General features: G+C 47.6%; 1 long non-coding RNA gene across 1 annotated transcript; it reads left to right on the forward strand.

Annotated features, from left to right (window-relative positions):
* On the forward strand, positions 1-629 carry LOC122364174. Its single transcript, XR_006253499.1, has 2 exons — positions 1-313; positions 363-629. It is a non-coding gene; the product is annotated as an uncharacterized LOC122364174 (long non-coding RNA).
* Positions 630-12,757: the final 12,128 nt, after the last annotated feature.

Here is a 12,757-nt window from a genome sequence, read left to right on the forward strand (position 1 = left end):
AAGTGCGTGAAGTTATTCCTCGCGGAAATAATTGTACGTACAAATTTGTTTGGAGAATTTTGTGAATAAACGAGAGACTTTGGGGCGCTACTGGTGTTCGGTTGTTTAAATTCTATTACAAGCTATTTCGGCCTTATCTCGGTCTAGTTACGGTATTGTATAAATAAGGAAAAATTCGACAGGGAAGAAAAAGGAAGTTAAAATGGCGAAGAGGCGAGGCACGACAACGAACCAACGATCGATTCGATTTTGTCCAGTTTGGATACCGGTGCTGGAGTCCGGTGATGGTAACCGGCGACGGAGCCCGGTGATGGTGACTGGTCGTGGAGCCCGGTGCTGGAGACCGGTGCTCCGTGCTGGAGGAGCCCGGTGATGGAGCCCGGTGGTGGAGCCCGGTGCTGGAGACCGGTAATGAAGACCGGTGCTGGAGCCCGGCGATGGTGCCCGGTGATGGTGCCCGGGTGGTGAGCGGCGAGTGCTCCGGTTTGTTGACCGATTAAGGTGCACGGTTTGGTTACCGATTATGGTGCCCGGTTTTGTGACCGACCAGAGGTGAAAAAATGTGTCAACTCTCCAACCGGTGTTGGAGACAGAATCAATCCAATAAAGGAAGGTCGTCGGAGACACAACCACTTTAAGATATCTAATAATCTCTTTTCATTGTTGTCGTCAAATTCTTAACGTTTTTCTTTAATGCACGCAAAAAATATCAATCATATTGAGTCTTAGTTCATTACGAGAACTTCATACTCTATAGCTCAGAGCACTATACACTATACAGTATACATAGGCTGCCCCGGAGACACCGGAGACAGAAGGTGGTGAGAAGGTGATGACTCCTAGAGTCGGCCGGAATCCATAAAGACGATTCTCTTTGACGCTTACCGCGAAACTAGACCTTACGGCTGTCTCCGGAGACACGAAAAAATTTCAGTAGCGAAAACGCTAGCACAAACCTTGCGCACTTGTGACAACGCGGCGCAGCTTCTGAAAATACCGTTGGGATAGTAGCGACAGTGAAGTGTGCTTGAAGTGACGAAAGAGAGTGGTTGGATCTTGGTTGGATCTACCTAGGTAAGACTAAAATAAGACAATGGTTGAGGCTGGGGAAAAATTATCAAAGTAGAGGAATCAATATAGGTACAGAGGAAATATCGAACTTTTCAAACAAAGTAACATATACCTATTGTACAAAATCCCTTGTGAATTATTTTTATTTTATAGTTGATGCAGAAACAGTCGTTTTCCTTTCATTTGTTTTATATTTCAGTTCAAAGTTCAGAGGCCTCTTGCACCAAAATCCTCTTGCACCAATGCTTGGATTATTTTGCATCGTATACACAGTCCAAGTCTCACATGTAACAATTTGCGTGCAAAATTTAGCAAGCACATGTAGGATTATGTATTGGGCTATTGCAAACAAATTTACCACCGTTAGATTAGCTTATTCTGAAACCGGTTTTTCGATTTTACCTAGCTAGGTAGTTTGGTGCAAGAGGCCTCAGTTCTGATTGACTGATTAGGAATGCATGTTAAGGTGGTACAATACATTGATTGCATTTTATTCTACAAATACTTCAACTTCAAAAGGAAACGACAAACCTGAAGTTTCTGTTGCTGATTGCACTTCTCTTTGAATTTCAAGAATTTTAGATTAAGTATTCATTAGAAGTTTTATTTAATTATCCTAGCTGGTCCTAACTCCTAGCATCAGCCCATGATGTGTAAAACTTGTTTCTATGTATCCATTTTACAAACCACATGGTTTGATGTTTGCAGATTGAGGTGCACAGTCTCAATGCAAGCATTTGCATTTTGCAACAAGCATTTACCTATATTATTGAACCATTTATGGACTTCCTGTTGGAAGTGAAGAGCAAATACTCCAAAGTCATCATTTTGATTTTACAAATATTAAATCTTGGTGGTCTATATCAAAGCACCCATCTTGCTGACACTATCAGGTAAGGCCAGAGATCAGTCTAAATATGTGCATGCATCTCAATGATTCAAAACAATCCAAGTCTTCATTGGTGCTTATATCAATGTAACTCTGCTATTTTCATTGGCTTATTCCCATATGCCTTAGATTTCTGCATGGCAGAGGAGCATTTATTCAAAGGTAATTATAGCTTTAAAATAGTAGGGATATGCCAGATGACGTTTTCATTATCAATGCATGACTTCATTCCAGTAGCCAAATCAGTCCCTTGCAGTTCTGCATTTCTCGGCCTGCCAACGGTGGCCATGGCGGCTGGTAGGGCCCTGGTCCGGCAGTTGGCAGTAGCGCCACCTACACTGAAGGTCGGCGGATCCCGAGGCCACGGGCCGGCTTGGCCCGGCCGTGGCGGACGGGCCGGGAAGCGGGCGGCAGGGGTGGGGAGGGGTATCCGGGAACGACGGGCAGCATTGCACTTTATAAACAAGGTTGGTATAAATAATTTGCCTGGAGTATCCGCGAGTCATTTTAAGGCAGGCGCGACGTTACCCAAATATAACTTGCTTTTAATTGGAGAGTTAGGCAAATTAAGGCATTTGCGTGTTGCTCATTGACTAGCCCTCTGTTTTGGAATGACACCCGGTAATGATGCCCACAAATGCAGTGCTAGCCTGCTTTTTTGTCTGTCTGTTTTAGGTATACATAGAAATGATTGAACGCCCTGCTAACCTAGATTTGTTCGTAGGTAATTCTTACGATTTGTTTGAAGTGCCGACCTCCGAAGGGATAGTCCTTTCGAAAGCTGATACTTTCGTCCGGCTTTTATTTTAGGAAAATAACACCCATTGTATTCATAAGCATTGCTGATTTAACAGCAAATTAAGTTGAAAATTTCAATTACCTTGCCTTTGTGTAGATGAAGGAGAGCAGCCACCAGCACACACGTCAAGCCGATCCTCACAGCCTCCACACTGCTGCCCATTGCCCAAGGACCGACCGTAACATCTGTGTGCCATAAAATGGTACAACGGCGTCTTTTATCAGGCGGACCCCAATGCGAACGCCTCGCGGACCGTCCGTAATCGAACGGTTGGTCCAAGGCCCTAAATGGTTGGTCCAGGACGACTGACGCAGGGCTTAGCTGATTTTGTCTGGTCTGACACAAGCTTTATAAGCATTGGTAAACCATCTGTTCAATCGTTTTGAGTTGACCTCGCGATTAAAGCATAAAGGCTAGCCATTAGTCTATCCTAGAAACAAATGCACCCTTCGCATTTGTTCGCGGCATTCGTGATAACTGCGGTTCAAAAGCATGGGAACACAGCATAAACACAACCAGTCTTCCAATGGGTATTGTTGGGTCCAGATGGCAGAAGGATGGCAGAAAGTTTTTGAAGGTATAAAAGGAACACTCCCCCAAAAGCAACTCCAAAATCCAAAATATTCTGCTTCCACTTTTTGATCCTTTTTCAGCTCTTGAAAATACTTACCTTTTATCTAACAGAACTTGATTGAGTGTTTTTCAAAGCCAGAAAATTGTAAAGGCTGTATAAATAAGGGTTTCGTGTGCTGCTCAGCCAAAAAAGTTTATAATTTGCCTGGAGACAGAGCCAATATGCCAGCTTATACAGTTGGAGACAGCGTAGACATTTTTTTTCACCTCTGTGACCGACGATGGTGCTTAGCTTGGCCGCGGTTTTATGACCGAAGATAACGTTTTTGATATTTTGTGTGTGTGTGTTTTAGTGATCTTGAAGATCAGAGGGGCGTGTGTCAGAAGTGGTATGATTATTGAAGTGCGTGAAGTTATTCCTCGCGGAAATAATTGTACGTACAAATTTGTTTGGAGAATTTTGTGAATAAACGAGAGACTTTGGGGCGCTACTGGTGTTCGGTTGTTTAAATTCTATTACAATGACCTAGGTTGACCTTGACCCTGACATCTGTACATCGCAGAACAACATGTTCAATGATAGGTGGGAGTAAGACTGGCAAAAAAGCCGAAATCAGCGTGTCAAAAGCTCACAAGGCCCATAGCCATCACAAGATATTGGGTATTCGTCATTTAGGACATGACATGACCTGAAGAACAAGGTCATATCTCCAAACCCAAAAGCCACAGAAACTTGAAATTTTCAATGGACACTGAGAAAAGATAGAAAAGCAGCTATACAAAAAAAAAATCAGGTTTTAGCTTTCAAAATGTTAAGTGTAGAGCAGAAAAACTAACTTGGGGGTGGCGACCCTCCCCCCAGGTGCGGGCGAAGGTTAACCCTCACATTTTCTGGGGTCGGCTTACAGCTAGATTCCTTGCGCAATGCTGTGCCGTTATTTTTTTTCTATAATAAAGGCATTATGTTTTATTGTCAACAGTGAAAAAGCCAGAAATTTTCGTCGATTTCGGATGCCGCGGGGGATATTTATACACAATGTCACCCTGCTGGCCTGGATCCACCAGACCTACCATTTCTTTATCAATATTCAAAAAAAAAAATCATGGCATCAGAGCTGTGACGAAAAATAAGTGGCCTAAATCCGATGAGAAAACTGGATTTGGGGGTACCCCAGGTTTGGCTTCTGAGCCTCTGGTCCCCAAATGAAAATTTCTTAGAGGAGGCCCTGGCGTGGTTCGTAAATTACCGCTTCCGCAATTGGAGGCCCCTAATTGCTTGGAGGCCCCCACTAAATGGAGGCCCCCTTGGACGTTTGGGACCCCAATGGTGATGTCAAAGTTTCACCCATGTCGGATAAGAACGCATTCCTGGGATAAGGACGCATTCCTGGCGTATTTTCTTTTAAAATTGCCGATAACTACGAATGGAGGCCGAAATCGGCCGTAAGGAGGTAAACAGACAGGTTTTCGGACACGGGCTACAAGATGGCTATCTCAGTTTCAATCCCCATGTTAACCCTCGCCCGCACATGCCATTTTCCCATCCTAGAACGCACATGGGGGGGGGGTGGTTGCCACCCCCCCCCCCCCGCGCCATTTCGTTCCTGTTGGAGATAGAGCTTAGCAGTAAAGACCAAAAAGATTCTTTGGGAAGAGACGAATCCAATGATACCCAGTTTTACCTTCTCAGGTCAGTCATTGACCTTCCAGGTCAGGTCAAACTAAAAAATGTTGCTGTTTTGGGTCACCGTTGGATATCAAGTGCGCTGCTTATCAAATACCGATGACGATGCTGTTTTCTGGTGCCAAGCCAGCTAGAACCTCTTTGTCACACTATCCGACCAGAATTTTGCTGCTGAGGTCATTTCAGGTCAAGTTAGGTCAAGGTCAATTACATGTGTTTGTATGTCTGTGTGTGTCTGTGTGTATACTGATGTGTGCACCGATTGTTTTTGGGCCCATATCACATGAAATCATGATCTGAGAAGCTTTTACCAAAAATGCAGTCAAAAAACTTCACAAAAAGTAAATTCAGCTTGCCTAAAACGCAATTATCTTAGATGACCTAGGTTGACCTTGACCCTGACCTTGACCCCTGTACATCGTCGAACAACATGTTCCATGATAGGTGGGAGGTAAGACTGGCAAAAAAGGCCGAAATCGGGGTGTCAAAAGCTCACAAGGCCCATGGCAAACGCAAGATGTTGAGAATTGGCCATTTGGGTCATGACATGACCTGAAAAACAAGGTCATATCTCCGAAACCAAAAATCACAGAAACTTGAAATTTTCAGTGGACATCAAGAAAGGATAGACGAGCAGCTATACGAAAAATCAGCCTTCTAGCTCTAAAAATGTTGAGTGCAGAGCAGAAAGACTGCCTGGGGGGGTGGCAACCCCCCCCCCCATGTGCGGGCGAGGGTTAAAGGTGGCCCTTTTCCTTTAAGGGGGGGGGGGGCACTGCCGACTTTTGGTACCATTCTTTCCATGCAACGCCTATAGGGCTAATGTTAAAATGCCAAAATCAAGGGGGCACCGTGCCCCGGTGCCCCCCCCCCCTCCCCCGTTCCGCCGCCTATGGTGTCAGTGGTTTGTGATTCCAATAACTGCAGCACAATGATGTGAGTTGTGACTGTCGAAAATTGATTATTTCATGATAGGCGTACCTTGAGGTCCTCAGCGCATCTCAAACTTCATTTAGCTACTGCTCAAATGTCAAAATTAGGCGTGAGTCAGCTGGACCTTCCGTCGGTGACAGCCTGAGACATTTTTTCACCCCTGTCCAGCGCACCCCACCCCCGTGCGTCAGACCGCTGCCCACGCAGGCCCAAACTGACAATCACCTCCATCGACGGGACAGACTGAATGCCATTAGACCCTATCAAAGCACGAACAGTATAATGCAGCCGTGAGGGGTACCTCAGGGATGTGCACTAGCGCCTACGATGTTCGTTGCATCAGACAATTTGACATGTTCCATTGGTCATTTTGTCAGTTTGGTAGCTATCTAGAGACAATCACGGCGCGGATGATGCGATATTGGTGATGTAATCGCTCTGTCTGCGACGAAATCGTGGAGGATGTGGCCAAAAAGACGCATCAAAGAGACGTATCGGAGAGTCAGATCGGCGAGGAGATGTGGATGTGACGGGAAACCGTTATTCGAAGGTACGCAGTTGGCAAGTGTGGCTGAAAGCAATGTCTACGATCGAGGATTGAATGAAGAGAGGTATTCGTTTGGGTTTTGACTATTGAAGGCATACACTGCGACGGGCCCAGGCAATCAGAGAAAATTTAATGAAAATGAATCCTTCTTCTTCTTCTTCTTCTTCTTCTTTATGGGTGTCGGCCTGCCGCCAGGGGCGATTTCGGCCGTGTTGTCCTTCTCGGTTGGACTTGCCTAGGAGGCCTAGGAGGCAGGCCTCCTGCGATCAGTGATACGCCAGTTGAATGTCGTTTGGCGTAACGGGAACATGGTTGGCGTGGACAGCGCACAGGCCGATGTCCCCGGGGAGGCCGTGGACAGCGCACAGGCTGATGTCCCCGGGGAGCCGGCCAGATAGGCCTCGCTGGCCCGGTGATACGCCAGTTGAATGTCGTTTGGCGTGACGGCAACAATTTTATTGCACTTTAATTTATATTCACCTGACCATTCTGTAAGATTGAAATCATCGCAATTTCAGTAGTTTAATTTAGAGTGATGTAAGACATTTATTCAAGCTCATTTCGATGCATGTCTCCAAGCTGTGGCATTCATTTAATATGGTCAGCAAATTCCCCACGGGACTTAGATACGTGATGCATGTTTTGTTGGTAAGCCTAGATTACGATGACCATCTTTGAGGGACATTATTGAAGCATGACATGACATAGCTTGAAATACTATCAGGCATTTTTAAGCCGCGATTTAATTCGTGGTGTGTAAGATGAGCAGTATTTAGTATTAGAGAAGCCCATGGCTATTGAATAGTAGGCCTGCACATAAGTAGCTTAACAGTGTTTGCGTAGGTAGTAAATACACAAAAGGAAACAGTTCTTTACACATCAAATCATAGGAAGGTGCTGCACTTTTCACACACCTGTTTTCGTCGATTCGGCAGTTGTCCAACACGACCTTGAGCCCACGATCAAGTTTGGCTGTTATAGTTGCCGAATGTCATCACCATCCTTCGCCCTCCGCCCACCATTCACCGCCCACCACCCCTCCACCATCCACCGTCCACCGCCCACCGCCCCTCCACCGCCCACCGCCCCTCCACCGCCCGCCGCCCACCGCCCACCACCGCACGGCGTCCACCGTCCGGCGTCCACAGTCCACGGCACCACCGCCCGCCGCCCACCGCCCACCGTCCACCGCCCCTCCACAACCCACCGCTCTCGGCCGCTCGCCTCTATGCATTTCTTGGTCGGATTTTCTGTCCGAGACCGGCGGGGGAACGGACAGAGACAAAGCGAGACATTGTGCTCCGCATTTCCTCGCTTCCGGCTGACGTATTCTGACGCTTTTTCCGCCGAGGAGGGGGACGTGGTGGAAAGATATCACGTGGCCTATTTGCATATCGCCAGATATGTTCACGTCTCGCCTGCGGCCTGCGTTACGTCTCAGAAGACGTGCCGGTTACCGATTCGGGAAAGAGAAGATCCATTGGTCCTGGAGCCTGGTATTGGTATGGAGCTGAAGGAACGGAGCAAATGAGTGACTGATCCTGCGCTTGGAATATCTTTATTATTTGCTATTATGAGCGCATGATTTTTGTTCACGCTTAATCAAGAACGACTTGAAAAAAATAATACGGTTATGCAAGGGCGCACACAAGGGGGGGGCACACGGGCCCGTGCCCCCCCCCCCATTCGAGTTGGGGGGCCCAACTCGAAGGAAGGGGCCCATTTGAGGCGGCCGAAGGCCGCCTCAAATGGGCCTCTAACTAATCCTTAGACCACCGAAGACCGTGTACAAAGGGCCCTCAAATGGCCTTAAAGGGCCCTCAGATGGTCTCAAAAGGCCCTCAGATGGCCTCGAAAGGCCCTCAGTTAACGTCATAGGGCCCTCATCTGGTGTCAAAGGGCCCTTAGATGGTGTCAAAGGGCCCTCAGATGGCCTTAAGGAGCCCTCAGATGACCTCAAAGGACTCTCAGATGGCCTTAAAGGGCCCTCAGATAGCCTCAAAGGGCCCTCAGCTAACGTCAAACGGACGTCAGAAGGCCTTAAAGGGTGTCAAAGGTCCCTGAGCTGGCGTCAGAGGGCCATGCCCTTGCGTCAAACGGCTCTCCGAAGGCTCTAAAGAGTCCTTTGCTGGTGACAGAGGGCCCCCAGCTGGTGCCAGATGGCCCCCAGCTGGCGCCAAATGGCCATCAGAAGGTCTCAAACGGTCCTCAGCTGGCGTCAAGCGGCCCTCAAAAAGCCTCAAGGGGCCCTTAGAAAACCTAAAGGGGCCCTTAGAAGACCTCAAGGGCCCTCAGAAGGCCTTAAAGAGCGTCAAAGGGCCTTGAGCTAGCGTCAGAGGGCCCCCCAGCTAATGCCAGAGGGCCCTGAGCTAGCGTCAAACTTAAAGTGCCCTTAGCTGGTGTCAGAGGGCCCCAGTTGGTGTCAGAGGGTCATCCATTGGCGTCTAATGGCCATCAGAAGGCCCAAAAACACGATCCTCAGCTGGCGTCCAACGGTCCTCAGCTGACGTCAAGAGGCCCTCAAAAGGCCTCAAAGGCCCCTCGACTGCTCAAAGGGCCCTTAGAAGGCCTCAATGGGAACTCAAGAGACGTTAAACGGCCCTCAAAAGGCTTGAAAGGGCCCCCTGCTGATGGCAGAGGGCTCGCACCTGAGTCAATAAGAGCCTTGTCAAAAAAACGGACCTGAGAAACCTTGCCGGCCCTTCTGCGGGACTCCTACACTTACCTGAGTGGCCCCCGTTTACTGAGGGGCCCTGGTTATTGATGGGGTTCCTCGTTACTTAACGCCTGGTTACCACAGGGGCCCATGGTTACCTGGTGGGCCCCTGATCAATTGAAAACCCCTGGTCATCTGAAACGCCCCTGATTACCTAAAGGGCCCCTAATCACTTGCATTCAGTGACATAGCAAGGGAGCGAGGGGGTACGTGCCCGTTCTCGGGTTTAGGGTTCCTTCAAAACCGAGGGGCCCTGCGGCGCCAGTTGGTAGCAGAGGGTTCGCGCTGGCCGCACTTTAACTCGGAAGGACACCACAGGGCTTGTGGGGGCACGTTATTGGCTCCTATGTAGCCACAATTATCTTCATAAAGGCCCAATGCCGGTTTCTGAGAGACCTCGCCGGCCGCTCAGGGCCCTAGTAACGGCCAACGAGGGATTGGCTGCTATGGCTCCACATCCGTCTGTGATAGACACACGGTCCACACCAGTGTTTCTAAAGGCACCCACAACGGCAACTGCGAGGCCCCTCGCCCCACCTCCAAGGGACCCCCACCTTGGAGGCGCATCCTAAGGGCCTACATCGGCGGCTCTGAGAGTCCCCACACCGACGCCTCTGAGGGCCACGTACCAGTGACTCTGAGGGCCTCTTACCAGCCTCTGAGTGTCCTTGCCAGCCTATGACGGGCCACTTTCCACTTGCAGGCCATTTTGCAGGGCCACACACATGCCAATGATGGCCCCACCAGTGTCTCTAAGCCCTAAGACCCCGCAACGGCGCCTGTGAGGACCCAACACCAGCGCATCTGACGGCCTTTCACTGGCACCTCTGAGCGCGCCACACACCGGTGACTCTGAGGAGCTCGCTCGCTTCGCTCGCTCGTAAAATACCATGTAAATTAGGCATTAGTGTACATTAGGCACACTCCTCGGGCACAAATGATACTTTTGCTTGCCGATTTTCCACATTTTCTCATGCAAAGACCGTTTTAAATAGACCCGTCTGCCAGTGAGACTGGACCCACCGTGCCTTCCTCCTCCCATCGAAAGGTCCTGGATACATCCTTGCCTGAGCTGACCCCGGGCCACCGGGTGACTCGCGGGCCCGGGGTCCGCGAAAAAAAAAAACATGCTAAAAAAACATGCTAGCGTAAAAATATATATGTTTTGAAAATTAAGCTGGTACCGAAATAATTGTTTTACCTACCATGCATTGACAAACCAATTGCTCATGCTTCAAACCAACCGAAATGTAGCCCCGTGGGCCGTATTTTTTTTTGGGGGGGGGGGCCCTTCGGCATGGGGGGCCCAGTTCGAAGGTCGTGCCCCCCCCCATTCAAAAATCCTGTGTGCGCGCCTGCGGTTATGGGCTCGGATACCGTTAAGTGAGAGCCCAGGATGTGAAAATGATTTTACCTAAATGCAAAGGCCGATATTCATTCTGCATGAGTTTCATTGAAAGTTTTCTTCTTATTTGCTACAGGAAATGTCCCCAGCAATCTTAGGGCTCACAACATCTCAATATCTAATGAATAACTAACGGAAATCCGTTTCCGCCGTCTCTCAATAATCGACAGTTTCCAATGGAAGGCCCTTTACCCATTATCGGCTCGCGTCTGTGTTAAGCGGATTGTTACACTCGCCGCTCTTCTCAGTTTCAGGATGGAACGGCAATTGGAACAAGAAGCCAAGGGTGTCTTCTCGTTTTCTACACCGATGGACACGTCTCATCTCCATGCCTCGTTGGTAAGTACGAGAGCCTTGCGAATCAGTTAAGATGCTTCACGATGCTGCGTGCGTTTTTTTGCGAGTTTGCGTGTTTTGCGTAATATCGTTTAAGAAAAAAAAGTTATTAGGTACTAATATAACTTCTTTAATATTTGTATACAAGATGATAAAACTATTATATTACTTAAAAGTTTATATGAAAAACATATAACAAAAACGTAATGTCGTTCTTTTCTAGAACGAAATTACGCAAATCACGTAAACTCGCAAATAACGTACGCAGAAAACGCATAGTGTAGCCAGGCTTTTACTTATGATTTTGCTGAGTTTGCTAAAATCGCTTCAGATATATTCCTCATTGAGCGCTTCTCAACTATATATGACGAGTGACTACAGTAGCATATCCAACTAAGGTTAGTCAATAGTCAACACAAAACACTGAACTTTTGAACGCTGAGACATTGAGCAGTACGGTGTTCTAATTACCCGCAATACAATCCCACTAACCCACTACCGATCACGTGTTGATGACGTCATCATTCTAATGACGTCACTCTCTCGATACCGTCTGTCTGCATACGAGTATTCCTAATCAGCTGACACAGATTTCGTGACCGGGCTTCGGTCACGGGTCTCCCGGAGTTAATTAGGTCACTTACCCGTGCACTGAGCAGTGTTCTTGTTCAGAGGATAGAGTTACAGGTGATTAGATGTGGCAGTTGGCGGCTACCGGGGCTAGTGCCTCGGTTTATGTGTCGCGGAAGTTACTTTTGTTGGGCTGAGTGGCAGTTATCGGCTACGGGCACTCTTTTGCCGTCACTTTTGGACAGTGCACTGGTCAGGTGGAGGTCGATTATGTTCTTCGATAGGCGTTATCACAAGTGTATTCGCGGTCATTGGGGCGACGTAAGAAAAGAAGAAAACAACTGGCCCCAAGAACTTTAAATTATCAGTTAGCATGCATCTTTTCCTTGATCTGTAGATAATTTACCATTAATTGCTAGAGAAAATTGCATTTAAAATCTTCCATCTATGTTTTTTCATCGTTTGCACAATATGTTCTTTTTTAAAATAGAAACACTAATTAGAAATAGTTCCCGCATCATCAAGAACAATAGGGAAGGCTTGAAGTGAATACAATAATCTTAACGGTGTTGTAATCTATGTGAAGACACTTCTAAAATTGCCTGTAGAAATATTGAAGGCAAAAGTTCAACTTTTTCACAAGACGGATGTCTATAAACCTATTCAACGTGTGACAACTCAGCCGGTATTTCGTCGCCTACAGCCCAGCTTTCCCTAGTGACCGATAGAGGCGCTGCTATCGATGTCCGCCCGTGCCGCCTAACGTGCTAAAAAAATCGTTGATTAAAGTAACGTCGCTTATTCGCATTGTGTTGGCATATTCGTTTCATTTGAATTATTATTTACATATTTTTACCAGAAAACGCATGCCAATTCAACGTTGATTTCTGCGAATACTTCTTAGCTTTAATTAGATATCATCAAGCGAAGACTTTTTTCAGATATCGGCTAGACTTTAGCCATTACACTATTTAAATACACGTGCGTGCAGTGTAAATACTATTTCCAGCTCTATCTCTACTACAGAATATAATCGAGCACAGAGCCACTGTTACCGCTTCAGATTGCAACATAGTTCCCAGAAGCGTTGTCCTATTTAGTAAATTGGCTCTTTATGGGCGGCAATCGAGTTGTAGCGATTGCCCGGGTGCAGTCGTCATTGCTCCCTGGCCCGAAATTGGCCTGAGACGTCGGCACTAGCGAGCCCCACTGCGTTTGGGAGCCCCTTGATTAG

This window comes from Amphibalanus amphitrite, unplaced genomic scaffold, assembly GCF_019059575.1.
Source record: "Amphibalanus amphitrite isolate SeventyFive unplaced genomic scaffold, NRLGWU_Aamphi_draft 000660F_arrow, whole genome shotgun sequence".
In the NCBI taxonomy this organism is placed as follows: Eukaryota; Metazoa; Arthropoda; class Thecostraca; order Balanomorpha; family Balanidae; genus Amphibalanus; species Amphibalanus amphitrite.